General features: G+C 31.6%; 1 long non-coding RNA gene across 6 annotated transcripts; it reads left to right on the top strand.

Moving 5' to 3' along the window:
- The first annotated feature begins 18,166 nt into the window (after window positions 1-18,166).
- On the top strand, window positions 18,167-27,168 carry LOC123907804. Of its 6 annotated transcripts, XR_006809439.1 has the most exons (9): window positions 18,167-18,834; window positions 19,122-19,186; window positions 19,289-19,320; window positions 19,446-19,510; window positions 19,599-19,725; window positions 19,859-20,015; window positions 20,244-20,433; window positions 20,532-23,595; window positions 23,720-27,168. It is a non-coding gene; the product is annotated as an uncharacterized LOC123907804 (long non-coding RNA). The 6 variants fall into 6 exon arrangements; XR_006809435.1 differs by having other exon boundaries at window positions 18,185-18,834; window positions 19,446-19,725; XR_006809436.1 differs by having other exon boundaries at window positions 18,185-18,834; window positions 20,244-23,595.
- The last annotated feature ends 238 nt before the right edge of the window (window positions 27,169-27,406 follow it).

Here is a 27,406-nt window from a genome sequence, read left to right on the forward strand (position 1 = left end):
ACAACACCAAAATTGGCCAAAAACCATATAAACGACCTAAAATAGGCCAAAAACCATAAAAACAACTACAAACACCAAAATTGGCCAAAAACCATATAAACGACTACAAACACAAAAATTGGCCAAAAACCATATAAACGACCTAAAATAGGCCAAAAACCATAAAAACAACTACAAACACCAAAATTGGCCAAAAACCATATAAACGACCTAAAATAGGCCAAAAACCATAAAAACGACTACAAACACTAAAATTGGCCAAAAACTATATAAACGACCTAAAATAGGCCAAAAACATTAAAAACCACTACAAACATAAAAACGACTACAAACACTAAAATTGGCCAAAAACCATATAAACGACCTAAAATAGGCCAAAAACCATAAAAACAACTACAAACACCAAAATTGGCCAAAAACCATATAAACGACTACAAACACAAAAATTGGCCAAAAACCATATAAACGACCTAAAATAGGCCAAAAACCATAAAAACAACTACAAACACCAAAATTGGCCAAAAAACCATATAAACGACCTAAAATAGGCCAAAAACCATAAAAACGACTACAAACACTAAAATTGGCCAAAAACTATATAAACGACCTAAAATAGGCCAAAAACATTAAAAACCACTAAAATAGGCCAAAAACCATAAAAACCACTACAAACACTAAAATTGGCGAAAAACCATATAAACGACCTAAAATAGGCCAAAAACAATAAAAATGACTACAAACACTAAAATTGGCGAAAAAACCATATAAACGACCTAAAATAGGCCAAAAACAATAAAAATGACTACAAACACTAAAATTGGCCAAAAACCTTATAAACGACCTAAAATAAGCCAAAATCAAATAAACGACTACGAACACTAAAATTGGCCATAACCCATAAAAACGACTACAAACACTAAAATTGGACAAAAACCATATAAACGACCTAAAATAGGCCAAAAACATTAAAAACCACTACAAACATAAAAACGACTACAAACACTAAAATTGGCCAAAAACCATATAAACGACCTAAAATAGGCCAAAAACCATAAAAACAACTACAAACACCAAAATTGGCCAAAAACCATATAAACGACTACAAACACAAAAATTGGCCCAAAAACCATATAAACGACCTAAAATAGGCCAAAAACCATAAAAACGACTACAAACACTAAAATTGGCCAAAAACTATATAAACGACCTAAAATAGGCCAAAAACATTAAAAACCACTACAAACATAAAAACGACTACAAACACTAAAATTGGCCAAAAACCATATAAACGACCTAAAATAGGCCAAAAACCATAAAAACAACTACAAACACCAAAATTGGCCAAAAAACCATATAAACGACTACAAACACAAAAATTGGCCAAAAACCATATAAACGACCTAAAATAGGCCAAAAACCATAAAAACAACTACAAACACCAAAATTGGCCAAAAACCATATAAACGACCTAAAATAGGCCAAAAACCATAAAAACGACTACAAACACTAAAATTGGCCAAAAACTATATAAACGACCTAAAATAGGCCAAAAACATTAAAAACCACTACAAACATAAAAACGACTAAAAATACTTAAATTGGCCAAAAACCATAAAAACGACTACAAACACAAAAATTGGCCAAAAACCATATAAAGGACCTAAAATAGGCCAAAAACCATAAAAACCACTACAAACACTAAAATTGGCGAAAAACCATATAAACGACCTAAAATAGGCCAAAAACAATAAACATGACTACAAACACTAAAATTGGCCAAAAACCTTATAAACGACCTAAAATAAGCCAAAATTAAATAAACGACTACGAACACTAAAATTGGCCATAACCCATAAAAAACGACTACAAACACTAAAATTGGACAAAAACCATATAAACGACCTAAAATAGGCCAAAAACATTAAAAACCACTACAAACATAAAAACGACTACAAACACTAAAATTGGCCAAAAACCATATAAACGACCTAAAATAGGCCAAAAACCATAAAAACAACTACAAACACCAAAATTGGCCAAAAACCATATAAACGACCTAAAATAGGCCAAAAACCATAAAAACGACTACAAACACTAAAATTGGCCAAAAACTATATAAACGACCCTAAAATAGGCCAAAAACCATAAAAACGACTACAATCACTAAAATTGGCCAAAAACCATAAAAAACGACTACGAACACTAAAATTGGCCATAACCCAGAAAAACGACTACAAACACTTAAATTGGCCAATAACTACAGAACGATCCTAAAATAGGCCAAAAAACATTAAAACCACTACAAACACTAAAATTGGCGAAAAACCATATAAACGACCTAAAAATAGGCCAAAAACCATAAAAACGACTACAAACACTAAAATTGGCCAAAAACTATATAAACGACCTAAAATAGGCCAAAAACATTAAAAACCACTACAAACATAAAAACGACTAAAAATACTTAAATTGGCCAAAAACCATAAAAACGACTACAAACACAAAAATTGGCCAAAAACCATATAAAGGACCTAAAATAGGCCAAAAACCATAAAAACCACTACAAACACTAAAATTGGCGAAAAACCATATAAACGACCTAAAATAGGCCAAAAACAATAAAAATGACTACAAACACTAAAATTGGCCAAAAACCTTATAAACGACCTAAAATAAGCCAAAATTAAATAAACGACTACGAACACTAAAATTGGCCATAACCCATAAAAACGACTACAAACACTAAAATTGGACAAAAACCATATAAACGACCTAAAATAGGCCAAAAACATTAAAAACCACTACAAACATAAAAACGACTACAAACACTAAAATTGGCCAAAAACCATATAAACGACCTAAAATAGGCCAAAAACCATAAAAAACAACTACAAACACCAAAATTGGCCAAAAACCATATAAACGACCTAAAATAGGCCAAAAACCATAAAAACGACTACAAACACTAAAATTGGCCAAAAAACTATATAAACGACCCTAAAATAGGCCAAAAACCATAAAAACGACTACAATCACTAAAATTGGCCAAAAACCATAAAAACGACTACGAACACTAAAATTGGCCATAACCCAGAAAAACGACTACAAACACTTAAATTGGCCAATAACTACAGAACGATCCTAAAATAGGCCAAAAACATTAAAACCACTACAAACACTAAAATTGGCGAAAAACCATATAAACGACCTAAAATAGTCCAAAAACAATAAAAAATGACTACAAACACTAAAATTGGCCAAAAACCTTATAAACGACCTAAAATAAGCCAAAATCAAATAAACGACTACGAACACTAAAATTGGCCATAACCCATAAAAACGACTACAAACACTAAAATTGGACAAAAACCATATAAACGACCTAAAATAGGCCAAAAACATTAAAAACCACTACAAACATAAAAACGACTACAAACACTAAAATTGGCCAAAAACCATATAAACGACCTAAAATAGGCCAAAAACCATAAAAACGACTACAAACACTAAAATTGGCCAAAAACTATATAAACGACCCTAAAATAGGCCAAAAACCATAAAAACGACTACAATCACTAAAATTGGCCAAAAACCATAAAAACGACTACGAACACTAAAATTGGCCATAACCCAGAAAAACGACTACAAACACTTAAATTGGCCAATAACTACAGAACGATCCTAAAATAGGCCAAAAACATTAAAACCACTACAAACACTAAAATTGGCGAAAAACCATATAAACGACCTAAAATAGGCCAAAAACAATAAAAATGACTACAAACACTAAAATTGGCCAAAAACCTTATAAACGACCTAAAATAAGCCAAAATCAAATAAACGACTACGAACACTAAAATTGGCCATAACCCATAAAAACGACTACAAACACTAAAATTGGACAAAAACCATATAAACGACCTAAAATAGGCCAAAAACATTAAAAACCACTACAAACATAAAAACGACTACAAACACTAAAATTGGCCAAAAACCATATAAACGACCTAAAATAGGCCAAAAAACCATAAAAAACAACTACAAACACCAAAATTGGCCAAAAACCATATAAACGACTACAAACACAAAAATTGGCCAAAAACCATATAAACGACCTAAAATAGGCCAAAAACCATAAAAACAACTACAAACACCAAAATTGGCCAAAAACCATATAAACGACCTAAAATAGGCCAAAAACCATAAAAACGACTACAAACACTAAAATTGGCCAAAAACTATATAAACGACCCTAAAATAGGCCAAAAACCATAAAAATGACTACAATCACTAAAATTGGCCAAAAACCATAAAAACGACTACGAACACTAAAATTGGCCATAACCCAGACAAACGACTACAAACACTTAAATTGGCCAATAACTACAGAACGATCCTAAAATAGGCCAAAAAACATTAAAACCACTACAAACACTAAAATTGGCGAAAAACCATATAAACGACCTAAAATAGGCCAAAAACAATAAAAATGACTACAAACACTAAAATTGGCCAAAAACCTTATAAACGACCTAAAATAAGCCAAAATCAAATAAACGACTACGAACACTAAAATTGGCCATAACCCATAATAACGACTACAAACACTAAAATTGGACAAAAACCATATAAACGACCTAAAAATAGGCCAAAAACATTAAAAACCACTACAAACATAAAAACGACTACAAACACTAAAATTGGCCAAAAACCATATAAACGACCTAAAATAGGCCAAAAAACCATAAAAACGACTACAAACACTAAAATTGGCCAAAAACTATATAAACGACCCTAAAATAGGCCAAAAACCATAAAAACGACTACAATCACTAAAATTGGCCAAAAACCATAAAAACGACTACGAACACTAAAATTGGCCATAACCCAGAAAAACGACTACAAACACTTAAATTGGCCAATAACTACAGAACGATCCTAAAATAGGCCAAAAACATTAAAACCACTACAAACACTAAAATTGGCGAAAAACCATATAAACGACCTAAAATAGGTCAAAAACAATAAAAATGACTACAAACACTAAAATTGGCCAAAAACCTTATAAACGACCTAAAATAAGCCAAAATCAAATAAACGACTACGAACACTAAAATTGGCCATAACCCATAAAAACGACTACAAAACACTAAAATTGGACAAAAACCATATAAACGACCTAAAATAGGCCAAAAACATTAAAAACCACTACAAACATAAAAACGACTACAAACACTAAAATTGGCCAAAAACCATATAAACGACCTAAAATAGGCCAAAAACCATAAAAACGACTACAAACACTAAAATTGGACAAAAACCATATAAACGACCTAAAATAGGCCAAAAACATTAAAAACCACTACAAACATAAAAACGACTACAAACACTAAAATTGGCCAAAAACCATATAAACGACCTAAAATAGGCCAAAAACCATAAAAACGACTACAAACACTAAAATTGGCCAAAAACTATATAAACGACCCTAAAATAGGCCAAAAACCATAAAAACGACTACAATCACTAAAATTGGCCAAAAACCATAAAAACGACTACGAACACTAAAATTGGCCATAACCCAGAAAAACGACTACAAACACTTAAATTGGCCAATAACTACAGAACGATCCTAAAATAGGCCAAAAACATTAAAACCGCTACAAACACTAAAATTGGCGAAAAACCATATAAACGACCTAAAATAGGCCAAAAACAATAAAAATGACTACAAACACTAAAATTGGCCAAAAACCTTATAAACGACCTAAAATAAGCCAAAATCAAATAAACGACTACGAACACTAAAATTGGCCATAACCCATAAAAACGACTACAAACACTAAAATTGGCCAATAACTATATAAACGACCCTAAAATAGGCCAAAAACCATAAAAACGACTACAATCACTAAAATTGGCCAAAAACCATAAAAACGACTACGAACACTAAAATTGGCCATAACCCAGAAAAACGACTACAAACACTTAAATTGGCCAATAACTACAGAACGATCCTAAAATAGGCCAAAAACATTAAAACCACTACAAACACTAAAATTGGCGAAAAACCATATAAACGACCTAAAATAGGCCAAAAACAATAAAAATGACTACAAACACTAAAATTGGCCAAAAACCTTATAAACGACCTAAAATAAGCCAAAATCAAATAAACGACTACGAACACTAAAATTGGCCATAACCCATAAAAACGACTACAAACACTAAAATTGGACAAAAACCATATAAACGACCTAAAATAGGCCAAAAACATTAAAAACCACTACAAACATAAAAACGACTACAAACACTAAAATTGGCCAAAAACCATATAAACGACCTAAAATAGGCCAAAAACCATAAAAACAACTACAAACACCAAAATTGGCCAAAAACCATATAAACGACCTAAAATAGGCCAAAAACCATAAAAACGACTACAAACACTAAAATTGGCCAAAAACTATATAAACGACCCTAAAATAGGCCAAAAACCATAAAAACGACTACAATCACTAAAATTGGCCAAAAACCATAAAAACGACTACGAACACTAAAATTGGCCATAACCCAGAAAAACGACTACAAACACTTAAATTGGCCAATAACTACAGAACGATCCTAAAATAGGCCAAAAACATTAAAACCACTACAAACACTAAAATTGGCGAAAAACCATATAAACGACCTAAAATAGGCCAAAAACCATAAAAACGACTACAAACACTAAAATTGGCCAAAAACTATATAAACGACCTAAAATAGGCCAAAAACATTAAAAACCACTACAAACATAAAAACGACTAAAAATACTTAAATTGGCCAAAAACCATAAAAACGACTACAAACACAAAAATTGGCCAAAAACCATATAAAGGACCTAAAATAGGCCAAAAACCATAAAAACCACTACAAACACTAAAATTGGCGAAAAACCATATAAACGACCTAAAATAGGCCAAAAACAATAAAAATGACTACAAACACTAAAATTGGCCAAAAACCTTATAAACGACCTAAAATAAGCCAAAATTAAATAAACGACTACGAACACTAAAATTGGCCATAACCCATAAAAACGACTACAAACACTAAAATTGGACAAAAACCATATAAACGACCTAAAATAGGCCAAAAACATTAAAAACCACTACAAACATAAAAACGACTACAAACACTAAAATTGGCCAAAAACCATATAAACGACCTAAAATAGGCCAAAAACCATAAAAACAACTACAAACACCAAAATTGGCCAAAAACCATATAAACGACCTAAAATAGGCCAAAAACCATAAAAACGACTACAAACACTAAAATTGGCCAAAAACTATATAAACGACCCTAAAATAGGCCAAAAACCATAAAAACGACTACAATCACTAAAATTGGCCAAAAACCATAAAAACGACTACGAACACTAAAATTGGCCATAACCCAGAAAAACGACTACAAACACTTAAATTGGCCAATAACTACAGAACGATCCTAAAATAGGCCAAAAACATTAAAACCACTACAAACACTAAAATTGGCGAAAAACCATATAAACGACCTAAAATAGTCCAAAAACAATAAAAATGACTACAAACACTAAAATTGGCCAAAAACCTTATAAACGACCTAAAATAAGCCAAAATCAAATAAACGACTACGAACACTAAAATTGGCCATAACCCATAAAAACGACTACAAACACTAAAATTGGACAAAAACCATATAAACGACCTAAAATAGGCCAAAAACATTAAAAACCACTACAAACATAAAAACGACTACAAACACTAAAATTGGCCAAAAACCATATAAACGACCTAAAATAGGCCAAAAACCATAAAAACGACTACAAACACTAAAATTGGCCAAAAACTATATAAACGACCCTAAAATAGGCCAAAAACCATAAAAACGACTACAATCACTAAAATTGGCCAAAAACCATAAAAACGACTACGAACACTAAAATTGGCCATAACCCAGAAAAACGACTACAAACACTTAAATTGGCCAATAACTACAGAACGATCCTAAAATAGGCCAAAAACATTAAAACCACTACAAACACTAAAATTGGCGAAAAACCATATAAACGACCTAAAATAGGCCAAAAACAATAAAAATGACTACAAACACTAAAATTGGCCAAAAACCTTATAAACGACCTAAAATAAGCCAAAATCAAATAAACGACTACGAACACTAAAATTGGCCATAACCCATAAAAACGACTACAAACACTAAAATTGGACAAAAACCATATAAACGACCTAAAATAGGCCAAAAACATTAAAAACCACTACAAACATAAAAACGACTACAAACACTAAAATTGGCCAAAAACCATATAAACGACCTAAAATAGGCCAAAAACCATAAAAACAACTACAAACACCAAAATTGGCCAAAAACCATATAAACGACTACAAACACAAAAATTGGCCAAAAACCATATAAACGACCTAAAATAGGCCAAAAACCATAAAAACAACTACAAACACCAAAATTGGCCAAAAACCATATAAACGACCTAAAATAGGCCAAAAACCATAAAAACGACTACAAACACTAAAATTGGCCAAAAACTATATAAACGACCCTAAAATAGGCCAAAAACCATAAAAATGACTACAATCACTAAAATTGGCCAAAAACCATAAAAACGACTACGAACACTAAAATTGGCCATAACCCAGACAAACGACTACAAACACTTAAATTGGCCAATAACTACAGAACGATCCTAAAATAGGCCAAAAACATTAAAACCACTACAAACACTAAAATTGGCGAAAAACCATATAAACGACCTAAAATAGGCCAAAAACAATAAAAATGACTACAAACACTAAAATTGGCCAAAAACCTTATAAACGACCTAAAATAAGCCAAAATCAAATAAACGACTACGAACACTAAAATTGGCCATAACCCATAATAACGACTACAAACACTAAAATTGGACAAAAACCATATAAACGACCTAAAATAGGCCAAAAACATTAAAAACCACTACAAACATAAAAACGACTACAAACACTAAAATTGGCCAAAAACCATATAAACGACCTAAAATAGGCCAAAAACCATAAAAACGACTACAAACACTAAAATTGGCCAAAAACTATATAAACGACCCTAAAATAGGCCAAAAACCATAAAAACGACTACAATCACTAAAATTGGCCAAAAACCATAAAAACGACTACGAACACTAAAATTGGCCATAACCCAGAAAAACGACTACAAACACTTAAATTGGCCAATAACTACAGAACGATCCTAAAATAGGCCAAAAACATTAAAACCACTACAAACACTAAAATTGGCGAAAAACCATATAAACGACCTAAAATAGGTCAAAAACAATAAAAATGACTACAAACACTAAAATTGGCCAAAAACCTTATAAACGACCTAAAATAAGCCAAAATCAAATAAACGACTACGAACACTAAAATTGGCCATAACCCATAAAAACGACTACAAAACACTAAAATTGGACAAAAACCATATAAACGACCTAAAATAGGCCAAAAACATTAAAAACCACTACAAACATAAAAACGACTACAAACACTAAAATTGGCCAAAAACCATATAAACGACCTAAAATAGGCCAAAAACCATAAAAACGACTACAAACACTAAAATTGGACAAAAACCATATAAACGACCTAAAATAGGCCAAAAACATTAAAAACCACTACAAACATAAAAACGACTACAAACACTAAAATTGGCCAAAAACCATATAAACGACCTAAAATAGGCCAAAAACCATAAAAACGACTACAAACACTAAAATTGGCCAAAAACTATATAAACGACCCTAAAATAGGCCAAAAACCATAAAAACGACTACAATCACTAAAATTGGCCAAAAACCATAAAAACGACTACGAACACTAAAATTGGCCATAACCCAGAAAAACGACTACAAACACTTAAATTGGCCAATAACTACAGAACGATCCTAAAATAGGCCAAAAACATTAAAACCGCTACAAACACTAAAATTGGCGAAAAACCATATAAACGACCTAAAATAGGCCAAAAACAATAAAAATGACTACAAACACTAAAATTGGCCAAAAACCTTATAAACGACCTAAAATAAGCCAAAATCAAATAAACGACTACGAACACTAAAATTGGCCATAACCCATAAAAACGACTACAAACACTAAAATTGGCCAATAACTATATAAACGACCCTAAAATAGGCCAAAAACCATAAAAACGACTACAATCACTAAAATTGGCCAAAAACCATAAAAACGACTACGAACACTAAAATTGGCCATAACCCAGAAAAACGACTACAAACACTTAAATTGGCCAATAACTACAGAACGATCCTAAAATAGGCCAAAAACATTAAAACCACTACAAACACTAAAATTGGCGAAAAACCATATAAACGACCTAAAATAGGCCAAAAACAATAAAAATGACTACAAACACTAAAATTGGCCAAAAACCTTATAAACGACCTAAAATAAGCCAAAATCAAATAAACGACTACGAACACTAAAATTGGCCATAACCCATAAAAACGACTACAAACACTAAAATTGGACAAAAACCATATAAACGACCTAAAATAGGCCAAAAACATTAAAAACCACTACAAACATAAAAACGACTACAAACACTAAAATTGGCCAAAAACCATATAAACGACCTAAAATAGGCCAAAAACCATAAAAACAACTACAAACACCAAAATAGGCCAAAAACCATAAAAACAACTACAAACACCAAAATTGGCCAAAAACCATATAAACGACCTAAAATAGGCCAAAAACCATAAAAACGACTACAAACACTAAAATTGGCCAAAAACTATATAAACGACCCTAAAATAGGCCAAAAACCATAAAAACGACTACAATCACTAAAATTGGCCAAAAACCATAAAAACGACTACGAACATTAAAATTGGCCATAACCCAGAAAAACGACTACAAACACTTAAATTGGCCAATAACTACAGAACGATCCTAAAATAGGCCAAAAACATTAAAACCGCTACAAACACTAAAATTGGCGAAAAACCATATAAACGACCTAAAATAGGCCAAAAACAATAAAAATGACTACAAACACTAAAATTGGCCAAAAACCTTATAAACGACCTAAAATAAGCCAAAATCAAATAAACGACTACGAACACTAAAATTGGCCATAACCCATAAAAACGACTACAAACACTAAAATTGGACAAAAACCATATAAACGACCTAAAATAGGCCAAAAACATTAAAAACCACTACAAACATAAAAACGACTACAAACACTAAAATTGGCCAAAAACCATATAAACGACCTAAAATAGGCCAAAAACCATAAAAACGACCTAAAATAGGCCAAAAACCATAAAAACGACTACAAACACTAAAATTGGCCAAAAACTATATAAACGACCCTAAAATAGGCCAAAAACCATAAAAACGACTACAATCACTAAAATTGGCCAAAAACCATAAAAACGACTACGAACACTAAAATTGGCCATAACCCAGAAAAACGACTACAAACACTTAAATTGGCCAATAACTACAGAACGATCCTAAAATAGGCCAAAAACATTAAAACCGCTACAAACACTAAAATTGGCGAAAAACCATATAAACGACCTAAAATAGGCCAAAAACAATAAAAATGACTACAAACACTAAAATTGGCCAAAAACCTTATAAACGACCTAAAATAAGCCAAAATCAAATAAACGACTACGAACACTAAAATTGGCCATAACCCATAAAAACGACTACAAACACTAAAATTGGACAAAAACCATATAAACGACCTAAAATAGGCCAAAAACATTAAAAACCACTACAAACATAAAAACGACTACAAACACTAAAATTGGCCAAAAACCATATAAACGACCTAAAATAGGCCAAAAACCATAAAAACAACTACAAACACCAAAATTGGCCAAAAACCATATAAACGACTACAAACACAAAAATTGGCCAAAAACCATATAAACGACCTAAAATAGGCCAAAAACCATAAAAACAACTACAAACACCAAAATTGGCCAAAAACCATATAAACGACCTAAAATAGGCCAAAAACCATAAAAACGACTACAAACACTAAAATTGGCCAAAAACTATATAAACGACCTAAAATAGGCCAAAAACATTAAAAACCACTACAAACATAAAAACGACTAAAAATACTTAAATTGGCCAAAAACCATAAAAACGACTACAAACACAAAAATTGGCCAAAAACCATATAAAGGACCTAAAATAGGCCAAAAACCATAAAAACCACTACAAACACTAAAATTGGCGAAAAACCATATAAACGACCTAAAATAGGCCAAAAACAATAAAAATGACTACAAACACTAAAATTGGCCAAAAACCTTATAAACGACCTAAAATAAGCCAAAATTAAATAAATGACTACGAACACTAAAATTGGCCATAACCCATAAAAACGACTACAAACACTAAAATTGGACAAAAACCATATAAACGACCTAAAATAGGCCAAAAACATTAAAAACCACTACAAACATAAAAACGACTACAAACACTAAAATTGGCCAAAAACCATATAAACGACCTAAAATAGGCCAAAAACCATAAAAACAACTACAAACACCAAAATTGGCCAAAAACCATATAAACGACCTAAAATAGGCCAAAAACCATAAAAACGACTACAAACACTAAAATTGGCCAAAAACTATATAAACGACCCTAAAATAGGCCAAAAACCATAAAAACGACTACAATCACTAAAATTGGCCAAAAACCATAAAAACGACTACGAACACTAAAATTGGCCATAACCCAGAAAAACGACTACAAACACTTAAATTGGCCAATAACTACAGAACGATCCTAAAATAGGCCAAAAACATTAAAACCACTACAAACACTAAAATTGGCGAAAAACCATATAAACGACCTAAAATAGGCCAAAAACAATAAAAATGACTACAAACACTAAAATTGGCCAAAAACCTTATAAACGACCTAAAATAAGCCAAAATCAAATAAACGACTACGAACACTAAAATTGGCCATAACCCATAAAAACGACTACAAACACTAAAATTGGACAAAAACCATATAAACGACCTAAAATAGGCCAAAAACATTAAAAACCACTACAAACATAAAAACGACTACAAACACTAAAATTGGCCAAAAACCATATAAACGACCTAAAATAGGCCAAAAACCATAAAAACAACTACAAACACCAAAATTGGCCAAAAACCATATAAACGACTACAAACACAAAAATTGGCCAAAAACCATATAAACGACCAAAAATAGGCCAAAAACCATAAAAACAACTACAAACACCAAAATTGGCCAAAAACCATATAAACGACCTAAAATAGGCCAAAAACCATAAAAACGACTACAAACACTAAAATTGGCCAAAAACTATATAAACGACCCTAAAATAGGCCAAAAACCATAAAAACGACTACAATCACTAAAATTGGCCAAAAACCATAAAAACGACTACGAACACTAAAATTGGCCATAACCCAGAAAAACGACTACAAACACTTAAATTGGCCAATAACTACAGAACGATCCTAAAATAGGCCAAAAACATTAAAACCACTACAAACACTAAAATTGGCGAAAAACCATATAAACGACCTAAAATAGGCCAAAAACAATAAAAATGACTACAAACACTAAAATTGGCCAAAAACCTTATAAACGACCTAAAATAAGCCAAAATCAAATAAACGACTACGAACACTAAAATTGGCCATAACCCATAAAAACGACTACAAACACTAAAATTGGACAAAAACCATATAAACGACCTAAAATAGGCCAAAAACATTAAAAACCACTACAAACATAAAAACGACTACAAACACTAAAATTGGCCAAAAACCATATAAACGACCTAAAATAGGCCAAAAACCATAAAAACGACTACAAACACTAAAATTGGCCAAAAACTATATAAACGACCCTAAAATAGGCCAAAAACCATAAAAACGACTACAATCACTAAAATTGGCCAAAAACCATAAAAACGACTACGAACACTAAAATTGGCCATAACCCAGAAAAACGACTACAAACACTTAAATTGGCCAATAACTACAGAACGATCCTAAAATAGGCCAAAAACATTAAAACCACTACAAACACTAAAATTGGCGAAAAACCATATAAACGACCTAAAATAGGCCAAAAACAATAAAAATGACTACAAACACTAAAATTGGCCAAAAACCTTATAAACGACCTAAAATAAGCCAAAATCAAATAAACGACTACGAACACTAAAATTGGCCATAACCCATAAAAACGACTACAAACACTAAAATTGGACAAAAACCATATAAACGACCTAAAATAGGCCAAAAACATTAAAAACCACTACAAACATAAAAACGACTACAAACACTAAAATTGGCCAAAAACCATATAAACGACCTAAAATAGGCCAAAAACCATAAAAACGACTACAAACACTAAAATTGGCCAAAAACTATATAAACGACCCTAAAATAGGCCAAAAACCATAAAAACGACTACAATCACTAAAATTGGCCAAAAACCATAAAAACGACTACGAACACTAAAATTGGCCATAACCCAGAAAAACGACTACAAACACTTAAATTGGCCAATAACTACAGAACGATCCTAAAATAGGCCAAAAACATTAAAACCACTACAAACACTAAAATTGGCGAAAAACCATATAAACGACCTAAAATAGGCCAAAAACAATAAAAATGACTACAAACACTAAAATTGGCCAAAAACCTTATAAACGACCTAAAATAGGCCAAAAACATTAAAAACCACTACAAACATAAAAACGACTACAAACACTAAAATTGGCCAAAAACCATATAAACGACCTAAAATAGGCCAAAAACCATAAAAACGACTACAAACACTAAAATTGGCCAAAAACTATATAAACGACCCTAAAATAGGCCAAAAACCATAAAAACGACTACAATCACTAAAATTGGCCAAAAACCATAAAAACGACTACGAACACTAAAATTGGCCATAACCCAGAAAAACGACTACAAACACTTAAATTGGCCAATAACTACAGAACGATCCTAAAATAGGCCAAAAACATTAAAACCGCTACAAACACTAAAATTGGCGAAAAACCATATAAACGACCTAAAATAGGCCAAAAACAATAAAAATGACTACAAACACTAAAATTGGCCAAAAACCTTATAAACGACCTAAAATAAGCCAAAATCAAATAAACGACTACGAACACTAAAATTGGCCATAACCCATAAAAACGACTACAAACACTAAAATTGGACAAAAACCATATAAACGACCTAAAATAGGCCAAAAACATTAAAAACCACTACAAACATAAAAACGACTACAAACACTAAAATTGGCCAAAAACTATATAAACGACCTAAAATAGGCCAAAAACCATAAAAACGACCTAAAATAGGCCAAAAACCATAAAAACAACTACAAACACCAAAATTGGCCAAAAACCATATAAACGACCTAAAATAGGCCAAAAACCATAAAAACGACTACAAACACTAAAATTGGCCAAAAACTATATAAACGACCTAAAATAGGCCAAAAACATTAAAAACCACTACAAACATAAAAACGACTAAAAATACTTAAATTGGCCAAAAACCATAAAAACGACTACAAACACAAAAATTGGCCAAAAACCATATAAAGGACCTAAAATAGGCCAAAAACCATAAAAACCACTACAAACACTAAAATTGGCGAAAAACCATATAAACGACCTAAAATAGGCCAAAAACAATAAAAATGACTACAAACACTAAAATTGGCCAAAAACCTTATAAACGACCTAAAATAAGCCAAAATTAAATAAACGACTACGAACACTAAAATTGGCCATAACCCATAAAAACGACTACAAACACTAAAATTGGACAAAAACCATATAAACGACCTAAAATAGGCCAAAAACATTAAAAACCACTACAAACATAAAAACGACTACAAACACTAAAATTGGCCAAAAACCATATAAACGACCTAAAATAGGCCAAAAACCATAAAAACAACTACAAACACTAAAATTGGCCAAAAACCATATAAACGACCTAAAATAGGCCAAAAACCATAAAAACGACTACAAACACTAAAATTGGCCAAAATCTATATAAACGACCCTAAAATAGGCCAAAAACCATAAAAACGACTACAATCACTAAAATTGGCCAAAAACCATAAAAACGACTACGAACACTAAAATTGGCCATAACCCAGAAAAACGACTACAAACACTTAAATTGGCCAATAACTACAGAACGATCGTAAAATAGGCCAAAAACATTAAAACCACTACAAACACTAAAATTGGCGAAAAACCATATAAACGACCTAAAATAGGCCAAAAACAATAAAAATGACTACAAACACTAAAATTGGCCAAAAACCTTATAAACGACCTAAAATAAGCCAAAATCAAATAAACGACTACGAACACTAAAATTGGCCATAACCCATAAAAACGACTACAAACACTAAAATTGGACAAAAACCATATAAACGACCTAAAATAGGCTAAAAACATTAAAAACCACTACAAACATAAAAACGACTACAAACACTAAAATTGGCCAAAAACCATATAAACGACCTAAAATAGGCCAAAAACCATAAAAACAACTACAAACACCAAAATTGGCCAAAAACCATATAAACGACTACAAACACAAAAATTGGCCAAAAACCATATAAACGACCTAAAATAGGCCAAAAACCATAAAAACAACTACAAACACCAAAATTGGCCAAAAACCATATAAACGACCTAAAATAGGCCAAAAACCATAAAAACGACTACAAACACTAAAATTGGCCAAAAACTATATAAACGACCTAAAATAGGCCAAAAACATTAAAAACCACTACAAACATAAAAACGACTAAAAATACTTAAATTGGCCAAAAACCATAAAAACGACTACAAACACAAAAATTGGCCAAAAACCATATAAAGGACCTAAAATAGGCCAAAAACCATAAAAACCACTACAAACACTAAAATTGGCGAAAAACCATATAAACGACCTAAAATAGGCCAAAAATCATATAAACGACTACAATCACTAAAATTCGGTTTTTTTTTTGTTATTTTAGAAAAAAAATTAAAATTTATGCAGAAAAAAAGTAAAGTTTTATTTTTAAAAAATAAAGATTCTATTTTTTTTTAATTAAAAAAGATTTTATAATAAATCTTTAAAATTTATAATTTTAAAAAAAAAATTATTTAGGAGTAAATCTTTATTTTTGTTCCAAAATAAAAAAAAATTCGTTTTTTTTGTTATTTTAGAAAAAAAAAATTAAAAATTTATGCAGAAAAAAGTAAAGTTTTGTTTTTTAAAAATAAAGATTCTATTTTTTTTAATTAAAAAAGATTTGAAAATAAATCTTTAAAATTTTTAATTTAAAAATAAATTTTATTTGGGAGTAAATCTTTATTTTTGGTGCAAAATAAAAAAAGTACTTTTTTTTTAATTTAGGAATTTTTTTATTTTTTTTTTAAAAATAATATATTATCTGACGTGGAATTTTTAAAAAAAATATAAATGATTTTTTTCGACGTGTACAAGTTACGTCAGCATATGTGCACAGTCACATCTCCTGCTGTACACCCAGAGAGCAAAATGAGGGAATCAATGTTTTGCAAGGGGGTAAACAGAAAAAATATATGCACAGGGGGATAAACAAAAATTTGTTTATTTTGCAGGGGGTAAATGATCATTTACCCATTTTTTTTTAATATGACATGAACCATTAAACTATTCTAATTAATTTATTTTTTTGTGACTAAACTATTCTTATTAATTGCCGGTGTGAAATTAATCTATATTAATATATATTTTTTAAACTATTAATATATTTTAATTTTTTTTTGAACAGATTAATATATTTAAATAATCTAACATATCTTTTTTTATTTGTTTTTCTTAAGTAATCTAACATATATTTTGAGTAATCTCACATACTCCTTATTATTTAGGCTAACGTGTCAACGACTATATTTTAACTGCACCATTACCGTCAAAATATCCACATCAGCATAATCGTAGCCGTCTATCCTAACTCCCCCAGTTCGTATATAAACCTCATCAATTCAACAAGCTTCCCTCAACGTTCTATATTTTCAATTTTCAATTTCATTCCAAAGCTTCTGAAAAACCTCGTGACTCCGATAACGAGAAGCAGGAAGAGGAGCGTAACCGATGAGAGAAGACAATGTGAAAGGAAACGGTACAACACACATCAGAAGACCAGAGAGGTAAACCACCGGAAGAAAAGTATCGGAGACTCCGCCGTGTAATAATACCTGCCGACAGATGAATCCTGGCCGGTTTTGCGATTTTTGATACGGCTCCAGATAAGTTGAATTCAACTTTGAACATGTCTTTCTTGATTTTGATTTCTTTGATTATAAATTTTGATTTTTCATGTTTCTTGATTTTTTGATCCGTTGTGAAAGGTTGGTTTTAGGGTTTGCTTCTATTTCTTTGTTTCCTTTTCACTGATCGTCTGTTATAAATGTAATGATATGCTTTTCTCAGATTGTAGATATCAAGAATTTTACACAATCACACTTTTTATATTTTTATGGTTTGAATCGTTGCTTCAAAAATAGGGTTTTTCATTCTCATTCTCTCATTACTATTCATCCATTCTACAATCACAGAAGAGAACAACACTCTTTGATTCTACCACCAAGAATCAATCATACAAAAAATCAACAACAACAAGAGTTTTGCAATGGCTTCAAGAATTGTTCCTCAACAACAACACAAAGGTGCGTGTTTTCTTCAATCATCTTACTAATTTTGATGTTTCATTAATTTTTCTGGGGTTCAATGTTTTGTTCCAAGATTGGAACTTTATTTGATGTTTCATTAATTTTTCTAGGGTTCAATGTTTTGTTCCAAGATCGGAATTTTATTTGATGTTTCATTAATTTTTTTTGGGTTCAATGTTTTGTTCCAAGATTGGAACTTTAGTTTCATGTTTTAAGGGTTTTGTCCCAAATCCAACAAAAGGGTCTTGATCTTTTTTCTGGATTTTGTGTTTGGAAGGAAACAGGTGAAGGAAGGAACCAAAGAGCACTTCTTGATTGAGGAAGTCAAGCCAAATCGCCCTGTCACAAGGTTCTTTCCCCATCTCTCTCACATTCTCTCTGATTTTGTGATTTTCTCTCTGATTTTGAGATTCCCTCTCTGATTCCCTATTGATTTTGATGATTCTTTTAGGAGTTTTTGTGCACAACTACTTGCCAATGCAGGTTCTCTTATATTATTTGTTGAATCTCTTTCTTTGATTAATTGATTTAATTTAGTTTATGTTATCCATTGGTAGGTTAGTGATGATGATTGTTTTCTGATTTTTTGTATTGTTTTGAAATTGTAGAAACAAGCTTGTGCCAATGGAGATTCGATCCTCTCCTTCACTATTCTCTCCACTTCAGGGACTTGGTTTGGAGAACTTTTCTACTCTTCTTTCTTTATTCATAGCTTTTTTTACAACTATTTTTCTCAACCTTGTTAACCTTTCTGTTTGAAGTGGAGAAATTAAAGATGATTGCCTCTGTGCTGGGATTAATTTGGCAATGTGAATTTATATTTGAACACCTCTGCACACGTACACACACACTTCTCGATTATTCTTTGCAAGCTTGGACAAGATAACGGTAAATCATCCTTAGGATATAATTGGTCTTTTTATTTTTTTTATTTTTTTTATTTTTGTTATTATATGCATATGTATTTGTTCCCAAATAATTGTTCTTTGATCATGGTTTTGTTTGGCAATGTGAATTAAAGATGATTGCCTCTATGCTGGGATTAATTTGGCAATGTGAATTTATAAAGGGAAGCGTGTACGTTGTCGCACTCCCTGCCTTCAAAAGGTGCCTAGGTTATTCTTTGAAGCTTGGACGAGATTATCAGATAACAGTGAATCATCCTTGGGATATAATTGGTATTTTTATTTTTTTTATTATATTATATGCATATGTATTTGTTCCCAAATAATTGTTCTTTGATCATGGTTTTATTTGTTTCCAAATAGTCCTTCTTTGATTCATGTAATGGCAAAGATAAAGATATAAGTCTGGATGAAAATTTGGTCAACTCTTCTAAGAATCTTTACATTTCAGTCTTTTTTTGATACTCAATATATACTGAGTTTTCTTTGTGGATGTTACAGGGGAGAGAGCCTATAAATGTATGGTTTACTGTGGAACCCATGGCAGCCCGAGGTTCAAATACTTAGCTTGGGATTTTGGATAGTGTCAGAGTTTACTCTGTATATGTATCAGGAATGCAAGTACGAGGGAAGCAAGGATGAGGAATTCCCTACAACTTAGTTTGGCACAAGAATCCGCGCTTTCATTTTGGTTATCTCTACTCTGACTGAATTCTTCACGTTTCTTTGTATTTTTAGAAGATCTGGTTTTTTATATTACAAGGACCTGTTTTTGCTTTGGTGTTACAGGGGAGAGAGCTATGAATGTACAGTGGGATTTGGAAGCTCTGAGCCTTTGGATTCAACGGGTTATTTCTTTCCTTGAGTGTTGTTTGTTATGAAATAGGGTGTCATAGTATAATGTGGCAGTGCTTGTATTTATTTTTGTTTAGAATTATGAAATCGAATATTAGCATTGCATTGCTTTCTTGGATAATAAAGATATAAGTCAAATTTCTTCAATGAGTTGCTCTTTACTATTTTTTAGTTTTGGGCTTTGTTCATAATTGAATTTAATTGTAAATCTACTTCTCTGCGGCATGGTTTCCCAAAATAATGTTTTTCATGAGTTTTGATTTGGTTATCTCTTGTAAATTATTTTCGTTTCGTTATTTCTTTATTGATTCTGAGAGCATATAGGTCTTGATTAGTTATTTTCTCTTTGGTTCTGCAAGAGAGGTAATCCATAAACACAAGGCATGGTTTTATTTGTTTCCAAATAGTCCTTCTTTGATTCATGTAATGGCAAAGATAAAGATATAAGTCTGGATGAAAATTTGGTCAACTCTTCTAAGAATCTTTACATTTCAGTCTTTTTTGATACTCAATATATACTTTTGAGTTTTCTTTGTGGGTGTTACAGGGGAGAGAGCCTATAAATGTATGGTTTACTGTGGAACCCATGGCAGCCTGAGGTTCAAATACTTAGCTTGGGATTTTGGATAGTGTCAGAGTTTACTCTGTATATGTATCAGGAATGCAAGTACGAGTGAAGCAAGGATGAGGAATTCCCTACAACTTAGTTTGGCACAAGAATCCACGCTTTCATTTTGGTTATCTCTACTCTGACTGAATTCTTCACGTTTCTTTGTATTTTTAGAAGATCTGGTTTTTTATATTACAAGGACCTGTTTTGCTTTGGTGTTACAGGGGAGAGAGCTATGAATGTACCGTGGGATTTGGAAGCTTTGAGCCTTTGGATTCATCGGGTTATTTCTTTCCTTGAGTGTTGTTTGTTATGAAATAGGGTGTCATAGTATAATGTGGCAGTGCTTATATTTATTTTTATTTAGAATTATGAAATCTAATATTATTAGCATTGCATTTCTTTCTTGGATAATAAAGATATAAGTCAAATTTCTTCAATGAGTTGCTCTTTACTATTTTTTAGTTTTGGGCTTTGTTCATAATTGAATTTAATTGTAAATCTACTTCTCTGCGGCATGGTTTCCCAAAATAATGTTTTTCATGAGTTTTGATTTGGTTATCTCTTGTAAATTATTTTCGTTTCGTTATTTCTTCATCGATTCTGAGAGCATATAGTTCTTGATTAGTTATTTTCTCTTTGGTTCTGCAAGAGAGGTAATCCATAAACACAATTCCTTTTGGTTCTATCTTCCTCTTGTTTGATTACATTGGCTCCTGATGTTGAGGTTGGATTTGGTTCTTTGCTGGAACTTTCGGTTCATATTTTAATGATCTGCTCTTCCATTTCTCGTTTGTTCATGATATTTTAAAGCATATATTTTCATGATATTTTATTTCCTCTGGTGTTGCAGGGACGATAATACATTTCTTTCTCATGTTTGATCTTCTCGTTTTGTATTCTGATTCTTTATTTTTAGTCTTTTGATTGAGGTTTGATTTGGTTCTGACTTTGATATATGTTAACCGAAAAACGACATTTCTATAATGCATTATGTTTTGAAACAATAACATTTGATTAGTATCAAGCCTCGGGTTTATTTTGGTACCTCTACTTTGAATGCGAATTATTTTCGTATCTTTTTTTATCTGGCCGGTTCTTGTTGTCCAGTCTTCTGGATTTGCTCCTCTTTAATTTACCATTACTACTTATTCTTTCTTATTAATGTTGAAAACTATACATGATTTAAGATTTTTTGTTTTGTTTTTGTTTTCGTGTTTTTGGAGAGCTTGGTGGGCCTATCTTTGTTATGCTGATTTGTGACTTGGTTTGAAGAACTATGGTACTATTCTTTCTTCTTGGTTCTTTTTCTAGAATCTGTTTGTTACAGCCTAATTTTAATTTTCTTGCGGTGTTAACAGAGTAAGATTTACACGGGTTTGGTTTACCACAAAAGTTTCCTACTTTTTCAAACACTGAACCTTTTTAATCACCGTCTTAAGTGTCTTATGTGGACGAATCAACCTTACATGTGAACATATTGTTATGCTGATTTGTGACTTGGTTTGAAGAACTATGGTACTATTCTTTCTTCTTGGTTCTTTTTCTAGAATCTGTTTGTTACAGCCTAATTTTAATTTTCTTGCGGTGTTAACAGAGTAAGATTTACACGGGTTTGGTATACCACAAAAGTTTCATACTTTTTCAAACACTGAACCTTTTTAATCACCGTCTTAAGTGTCTTATGTGGACGAATCAACCTTACATGTGAACTATAATGTTCAGTTGGTTGTGTTACATATTTTTTCTAGGCTTTAATTTGGTGATCTGTACTCATATTTGAATTCTTCACATTTCATAATAGTTGTTTCAGCATCCACACCTGATTCCTTTGTGAAAGCTCATGGTGAGGTTATCATATTCTTCCAGTGTTGACGTTTTTGTGAGTTTCTGTAACGTTTTACTCAGTGGTTTAACATACAAAATTCTGGAGTAACTCTTCCCTTCCCAAGGTAAGGATTTTTGACAACTTGGTTAGGTGGTGTTTGTTATGATGACCTGTTTCATTGGCCAACAAATTCCTCTGGTATAGTTCATGATTGAGCACACCATGATATTAAATTGATAGTGAGGATATGATGTTGGTCTATAATAAATTCTTTTTGTTTCCATCTTTAGCAATTCTTTTTGGTCTATAGTAAATTGATAGTTCATGATTTCATTGATATTGGAAACATTGTCACTCTAAAAGGTGTTGAAGTCAAGCCAAATCGCACTGTCACAAGGTTCTTTCCCTATCTCTCTCACATTCTCTCTGATTTTGTGATTTTCTCTCTGATTTTGAGATTCCCTCTCTGATTCCCTATTGATTTTGATGATTCTTTTTGGAGGTTTTGTGCACAACTACTTGCCAATGCTCAAGCAGCAGCAGTTAATGCGAATAACAAGGTTTTCTTATATTATTTGTTGAATCTCTTTCTTTGATTAATTGATTTAATTTAGTTTATGTTATCCATTGGTAGGTTAGTAATGATGATTGTTATCTGATTTTTGTATTGTTTTGAAATTGTAGAAACAAGCTTGTGCCAATGAAGATTGGATCCTCTCCTTCACTATCCTCTCCACTTCAGGGACTTGGTTTGGAGAACTTTGCTACTCTTCTTTCTTTATTCATAGCTTTTCTTAAAACTATTTTCTTCAACCTTGTTAACCTTTCTGTCTTAAGTGGAGATGTTCAATTCTTTTCGTTTCATTATTTCTTTTATCGATCCCGAGAGCATATATTTTATTGATTAGTTATTTTCTCTTTGGTTCTGCGAGAGAGGTAATCGATAAACACAATTCCTTTTGGTTCTATCTTCCTCTTGATGTTGAGGTTTGATTTGGTTCTTCTTGCTGGTTTCGATCTTGGAATTTTCTGTTCATATTTTAATGATCTGCAGCTACTAATGAATCGTTTGGGTTTTAATTGATTTCTCTTCCAATTCTCCTTTGATCATGTGCACGTTTTGATATAATTTGTTACATGATAAATGTGCTTATTGCTTTTAAAATTATAAAGAATATTAAGATATTCGTTTATTCATTTTGTAGTCATCCGATTTCTGATTTCTGGATATCAGGAAAAATTTGCAATTCTTGATCATAATGGATACGAATGATAATTGCTACAGATTCATAGATAAAATTTCTTCATTGAATCGTTCTTTATTATTTTTGTTTGAGTTTTGATCGTAAGTCGGAAATTGAATTGTGAACCTGTTTTTTGCAGTGTGGTTCATCAAAATAATGATCTTCTTTCTCATGTTTGATCTTCCCGTTTTGTATTCCGATTCTTTTTTTTTTTAGTCTTTTGATTGAGGTTTGATTTGGTTCTGACTTTGATACATGTTAATCGAAAAATTGTATTAGGACTCCTCTGTATTAGGTGGAAGCCAAAATTGTATTATTTAATATGGCACATGATCTTGCAAATTTGATGGAAATATGTGTACTCTTTTTTATATAATTGTTCATTCAATAAATTTGCTATCGCTCGAACCTGTTCCGAAGTCAGTTTTGGATTCGGTTGGTGTTCCGACATCCCGAATCGAGGTGGCTCTAAATTCAGGTTTACCTACCTCTCTAGTTAAAGAGAGAAGATAGGGTTTCGAAATCAGATTTCCTCTCCTAAGTGCTTGATGGTTCCAGACTCCTAATCTTGGTTGGCTGTCATTTCTAGAGGAGTTGGACTGCTTTCCAATGATAGTATCCAACAAGGTCGCCAATGACCAGTACAACAACTGAAAGCCAGGGTATCTTACCCTAAAAGGCAGAGTTGGAATACTTAATTCAAATCCAATAGTAGTTAAAATAAAATGAATATCTGATATTCGTTGATCCAATTTTGCAGTGAGCTTATTTCTAATTTTTTATATCTGGAACAATTTGCAATTCTCGGTGATAATGGCTACAGATACATAGATCAAATTTATTTGATGAGTAATTCTTTATTATTTTTACTTTTGAGCTTTGAATGTAAGACAAAAATTGAATTTTGTGTACTTGTTCTTATGCAGTGTGATTTTCTCAAAATAATGATGTTCTTTTATGAGTCATTCTTTATTATTTTTATTTTTGAGCTTTGAATGTAAGACAGAAATTGAATTTTGTGTACCTGTCCTTATGCAGTGTGGTTTTGTCAAAATAATGATGTTCTTTCATCATAGCATGGAGCCTTGGGTTTTGGTTTGCATATCTCATTCTAAAGCATGTTTTGTTGATATTTTAGGTCATCTGGTGTTATAATTTTCTTTCTCTTGTTTGATCTTCAGATTTTGTATTCTGGTTCTTTTTTCTGGTCTTTTGATTTTGAGGTTTGATTTGGTTCTGGGTTTGATACATGTTAATTGAAAAATGACGTTGTTTTCTACAGTGCAACGTGTTTTGGAACAATAATATTTGAGTAGTATCAAGCCTCAGGTTTATGTTGGTACCTCTACTTGTAATGTGAAATATTTTCATTTCATTTTTTATCTGCTGATTCTTATTGTCTAGTCTTCTGGATTTTCTCCTGTATGATTTACCATTAATAACTTATTTTTTCTTTTGAATGTTCACATACTTCCCGTTCAGCCTATAATGTGTGGCTTTCTGGGATCCAGTGGCAGGAAGAGGTTCACATACTTTCTGCTCAGCCTTGGGATAGTGTTGGAGCATGACTGTGAAGCATTTAAGATTCCAGAGTAAATCTCTTTGCCATCCCTAAGGATGAGGAATTATTGACAAGCTTGGTTTGACTCTTCTTTTACTCATCAAGATTTTGTTTTGTATAATTTTTTGATATAACACTTTGTTTGATAATCGAGAGATGCATTTATCAAAGTTTGATATAACACTTTGCAGCGGGCTAAAAAGTTTCGATGTCCAAAATGACTTGATAAAATGGACAAGGGCGGAGAATGATTCAATATAGATAAATTAAACTTCTTTAATATGATTCGTTCTTTACTATTTTTTTTATTTTTTGGCTTTGATTTTAAGAAGTGCAAATTGAATTTTGAACATGTTTGTCTAGTTTGATTTTGTGATCTCTATTAAATTCTTTTCGTTTTAAAAAATTCTTCTATTATATATTCCTCTTGTTTTGATCTTCGCGTTCTGTATTCTTATTCATTTTTGGTTGATAATTTGGTATTTTGGTTGGTTTCGTTCTTGGAGTTTGCTGGTTTTATTTTAATGATTTGATATTATTATCGAGTTCAATATGGTTTTAATTGAATTGTTCTTGGAGTTTGCTGGTTTTATTTTAATGATTTGATATTATTATCGAGTTCAATATGGTTTTAATTGAATTGTTCTTCTAATTCCACTTATGCTTCAAATATTATTCTCCGTGTACAGATGGGTGTTACCCCATCACACTGAAATCATGTGAAGGTGATGAATTCTTCACGTTCCTACATCAAAGAAATTTTACCCCATCCCCTACACATGATTCACACTGAAATCTTTCAACATCGTGTCTACCTAAATCTTCTTTTATCATGTCTACATAACCTTGGTAGACAGATGAAATTTAAGTGATAGGAGAAACTGGGGGGTAATTTACCAAAGAAATCTCTTTCTTTTGATAATATTTTCGGATCTTTGTAACATGCAGAAGGTATATGTGAGTAAATATTTTTGACTGCTAGACATTTGATAGTTTCAAATCAGTGCATATCAACTTTCAACAACCATGCTTAATGTTGTTTCCATATTGTTTTTTTTTTTTAATTAAATAAGTTAATGATGGTTGCATATGATCTATATATCCAGGATATGTTCAAAACAGAGAAATAAAACTAAAAAAGTTAGCAATCCTTGCAAGCCCCTCAATGATCTGCTTGTTTACTCCAAGCAGTGCATTATTGTCCAATATGATTTTATATCCCACTATAAAGGATTTGGTAGAAAGGTAAACAGAGAAAGTGATTGATTGTAAAATTGATATATTAATACACTAAATCATGTTTTCCAATTTTCGTTTTTATATTCCAATTTTTGCCTTGATGAGAAAATAGGTTAATTAAAGAAGTTTTCCACCACACATTTGAAATATGATGAGACATCTCATTTTTTTCTTCAGAGACATCTCATTTATCTTGTAATGAATGCAACAAAATGTACAAACACTAAAATTGGACAAAAACCATATAAACGACCTAAAATAGGCCAAAAACATTAAAAACCACTACAAACATAAAAACGACTACAAACACTAAAATTGGCCAAAAAC

This window comes from Trifolium pratense, linkage group LG2 (genome assembly GCF_020283565.1).
Source record: "Trifolium pratense cultivar HEN17-A07 linkage group LG2, ARS_RC_1.1, whole genome shotgun sequence".
In the NCBI taxonomy this organism is placed as follows: domain Eukaryota; kingdom Viridiplantae; phylum Streptophyta; class Magnoliopsida; order Fabales; family Fabaceae; genus Trifolium; species Trifolium pratense.